Below are 5,000 nucleotides of genomic sequence, written 5' to 3' on the forward strand. Positions count from 1 at the left end.
CCTAATCATTTCTTTTGTGTTGTTTTCAATCAAATATGTACCAAACCCAATGTCACAGCCGCTTTTATATGTTCGAGTATACTGAATTATATTATAAAATCTTAGATGTATATGCTTATGTGCTATGTCAAGGAATTCATCTAACATTTACTTTTGCATTTTTTTAATCAAATGTTTAGAGAACGAACTACAATAGGCCAATCTAATTGCGAAAGCAAATCTTGAATGTGTACCCCTATATAATATGCAAAGAAATTAACCCCATATTTCCGTTGCAGTTGTTTTCAACTAAATGTTAACATACTTCCAACGACAGTCGCTCGTTTCTGCCAGCTTTGCATGCAGATGAGTTTGAAACGGTACCATTCCCGTGCGTAAGACGAGAGGCGTTTGTCCACAAAGGAACGTCTACTGTTAGAACATAAGAACATAAAAATGAAGGAGACTGCAAGAGACCATAAGGCCTACACTCGGCAGCTCCATATCCATCACCACCTGTCATCCCCATCCATAAAGTTGTCTAACCGTTTCTTAAAGCAACATGGTTACTAAGTCTATTCCATTCGTTGACCACCCTATTAGTAAACCAATTCTTACCTGTTTCCTTCTTAAATCTAAATTTGTTCAGTTTAAATCCATTACTGCGAGTCCTGCCCTGTTGTTTTAATATGATGACCTTGTTTGTATCACCCTTCTTAAAGCCTGCATATACTTTGTTCAGTTGAGAAGATGAATTCCCTAAATACCTCAATTGTCTATACTTGACTTATGATAACAAAGACTTTAGAAAAGCAAATGAGTCATTTATTTTTCTTCAAGAATGAATGAGATCTTTCATTGCAATTTCCACTAACAAGGCGATCAATGCGAGACTATTTTGTCAATTGTATGTGAAAGAAAGTCCTTTTTAATGCTGATACATGGTAGTATAGCGTCGAAAAACGTATTTCTTTAAACTCGTGTAGTCAAGGCTTCACCTATTTTAGGTGATCAATGTGAGACTATTTTGTCAATTATATGTGAAATAAAGTCCTATTTAATGCTGATACATGGTAGGATAGCGCCGAAAAAACGTATTTCTTTAAACTCGTGTATTCAAGGCTTCACTAATTTTGTTCAGAATGGTAATAGTGACTAGTCTTGAAGACAATGAAAGTGATTATTTCGCCAAGTGTTGTCCTCAAACGCAACGGAATGAAAATATGGAAGGAAGAAAGAAAGAACGAGAGAAAGAAAAACAAACAAAGAAACAAGCAAACAAGCAGAAAGGCAGAAAGAATGAATAAAAGAAACATACAAAGAAGCAAAAAAAACAGAAAGAAAAACAAAGACACATACTTCTTGAATACGTACGGCGTCGTGCCACATTAAACTTTACCCTCCCCTCGCCACTTGATAGGATCCCAATAGCTTCCAGTAGCTGTCACATGCCCTGGTTATCAATATACAATGATCACTTTGACTTGGTGGCAGTTACGGTGTTTCTGGCGTTTTTTTAACTTCTACCTATTCTTGATACTGGTATTAATCACCACCACCATTGCATTGTTCTTCAGTCGATTCAGCCATGGAGTCTACCACTCACCTGAATGAAATTACAATGCAGTAACAAATTCTGTAGTCCTGATGGGTTGAAGGAATTTATCAAAATAAAGTAAATTTCAGTAACATAACTTCCAAAGTTCACTGAAATCATAAAATTGAATCTAGGCCCGAGGCAAAGATCAAACTCGTATCTAAGGAGAATTTGCCATACGTCTTCGGTATGCTAGGAATTGTCTAATGCTTCAGTTAAAAAATAAAAAGTATCCTAAAATCAATGATAATTATTTGATCAAATTTAACAGCAATTTCAGGAACATCACAAATGTGAAACTCCTCATATTCTTTTCTGCGTTTCTGTGTTGTTGTTTTTTCGAAAAAAAAGTATATGAAATTTGACACCAGTTTTACAGGAATAATCAAATTCTCTTTTCTTTTTATTGCTTATCTTGAATGAAGCTATCTCAATATATCTGATGAGCGTGCAAAATTTTAATATTTAGGATAATTATATGAGTTCTATGACTTTCTTTTTTTTTTTTACTTTACCCGTCTTGTGACCCGATCATAGCCTACTATTGGCCTAGAGCAGCGTTTCCTAATCTGTTCCAACCATAGCACCCCCTGTTGTCATGTATAAGCAGTCCAGCACCCCTATCTTGTTATCAGAAGGATAAAAGAAAATGAAGTGTACTGCTTGATGAATTATTTTCTTCATTCCTTAGAACTGAAACAAACTGACAATATTGTTTGTGGAAGAAATAAGAACACACTAGAAAAATTAGATAGCTGGGAAAAAGTCAAATATACACAACTAGGTAATCAATAATACATATGTCAATGTGATTTTTGTGTGCATCACTTCCCAGCACCCCCAGGAGGTGCTAGCACCTCAGGTTGGGAAACGCTAGCCTAGAGGCAGGGCAAGAATAGGAGATTGGAGTTATCTAAGTAAAACCATCTGAATTCACAAGATCTTTTTTGTTCTAGAGAAGAGTCATCTCTAGGAAAAGAAGGGTGTATTTTTGTGTAAAATCGGTGACTACAAATAAGCCTTTTTTCTAGATTCTGCATAGGACAGTTTGTTGGATAAAATCGGTGACTACAAATAAGCCTTTTTTCTGGATTCTGTATAGGTCAGCTTGTTGTGTAAAATCGGGGCCTACAAATAAGCCCTTTTTCTGGATTCTGTGCAGGTCAGCTTGTTGTGTAAAATCGGTGGCTAGAAATAAGCCTTTTTCTGGATTCTGTGCGGGTTATCTTGTTGTGTAAAATCGGTGACTACAAATAATCATTTTTTTCTGGATTCTGTGTAGGTCAGCTTGTTGTGTAAAATCGGTGACTACAAATAAGCCTTTTTCTGAATTTTGTGTAGGTCAGCTTGTTGTGTAAAATCGGTGACTACAAAAAGCCTTTTTTCTGGATTCTGTGTAGGTCAGCTTGTTGTGTAAAATCGGTGACTACAAAAAGCCTTTTTTCTGGATTCTGTGTAGGTCAGCTTGTTGTGTAAAATCGGTGACTACAAAAATCCTTTTTTCTGGATTCTATGTAGGTCAGTTTCTTGTGTAAAATCGGTGACTACAAATAATAATTTTTTCTGGATTCTGTGTAGGTCAGCTTGTTGTGTAAAATCGGTGACTACAAATAAGCCCTTTTTCTGGATTCTGTGCAGGTCATCTTGTTGTGTAAAATCGGTGACTACAAATAAGCCTTTTTCTGGATTCTGTGTAGGCCAGTTTGTTGTTGGCCAGGAGCTACGTGAAAAAGAGGACGCTTGATCTCTTTCCCCCAATAAAGTGGGGAAGAGAGCTAGAGGAGATTTAGTAGTACGGATAGGCAGAAAGATGTAAAAAAGCAATTGAATATAAAGTGAAATATGAAGATTTACTGTAAGAAAAGGTTGGAAAGGTAATAAATCTTAGTAGGAAGATATATGGTAATATTCTTTACACTTCTGGTTGTTTTCGTGCGGTGTATGAGTTTCAAAGTGTGACTTTCTTTTATGAAATACATTTACATTCAATAGAGTGGCAAGAGGTGAGAAAATATGTTGTTCAAAATTTAAAAAAACAAGAGAAAATAAATTGAATGAAGAATAAAATGGTAGATAATGAGAAACGTCTTGATAACCTCATTTTGAAAGAGACTGTTTTTGTGTCCTTGACAAAACATCTCACAACAAATTCCTTCTCCAATTAGTCACCATCATCTTACTGCCCACACACCTCTCCTCCTACTCGTAGCGCAGTGATTACAGTTCGTGGCCACCACTACAGCTATCCGAGTTCGAATCCCGCCCAGGGCTGAAATAATTTCATTAACACTGTGCTGCTAGTCGTTACTTCAACTATCGTGGGCGGGGAGTTGGGTGAGTGTGTGCGTGTAAGGTCACAGCATTACCCATAGACCGGTTATATATGAGCTCTGAGCTCTCTTCCGGGAGGGAAATAGCTGTCGATCACGAGTTCAACACGTGGTCCAAGACCATGTTGAATCACAGCGTTCGTCATTGGTCACGAGAGAATCTGTGTGTGGTTTATTTTACCATAGACTCCCGTGGCATAGAAAGAAGAGACTTGATTGGTCAGGGAAGAAATGTGTTGTTCGTTTTGGCTGGATGGTGATTGGTCAGGAAAGGAAATGGGCGTGGCTTGTTTTGCCAGAGGAGAGAAATGGGATGTGATTTATGCCGCGGGACTAGGTGGAGTGCTTGCTAGTGGTTAATGAAATGTGGACCACAAATGGTGAAATGAGGAATTAAAGAACATATATATGACCAGACACATAAGGCTGAAAGTATGCCATGACATAATTGTAGTGCTATTGAAATGTCAAACTGAAAGACACGAAAAATAAAATTACATCGGTCAATGTCCCTGAGCTACTTTGGCAAATTCTTCTCGAAATTTTGAGGAAATCGACGGAGATTCAAAGGAGGAAAAACTTTCAGGGTATTTATAACATTTGCTCTCTTCTTCTCTTCTTCCTCGTCTCCATCTTCATTGGCGTGTGGAAGAGAGGGAGAGGAGAGTGGGGAAGAGGGGAAGGAAACTCCCATCCTATAAAACCCCACTACCCAGGATGGGTTTGCCGAGTAGCCGGGAATTCGATCTAGTCGGAAGAGAAGCCATCTATCCAAAATGGATGATAATGAAAGGAAGGAGAAGTAACGACGATAAGAGAGGCATAGAATAAAGAGGAGGGAGGAGAATGAGAGTAGTAAAAGCAGAGTTCGAATTAGTGTCATTCCAGATATATGTAACTGATGACGACGACGACGACGACGACAAAGACGACGACGACAAAGATGGTAGGACCGTCGACTCGAAACTTAGATAAGATCCGAAAAAAAAAACAGACGCGATTTTCTTCTTCTTTTTTTTTCGAAAACTGAAACTCCCACCCGAAAGAAGTCTGGTTCTCTGTGCATCTCTGAAGCCTTCCTGTCGATGAGACGA

The sequence above is a fragment of the Oratosquilla oratoria genome, chromosome 8 (assembly GCF_046742065.1).
Source record: "Oratosquilla oratoria isolate Oo_2021 chromosome 8, ASM4674206v1, whole genome shotgun sequence".
In the NCBI taxonomy this organism is placed as follows: domain Eukaryota; kingdom Metazoa; phylum Arthropoda; class Malacostraca; order Stomatopoda; family Squillidae; genus Oratosquilla; species Oratosquilla oratoria.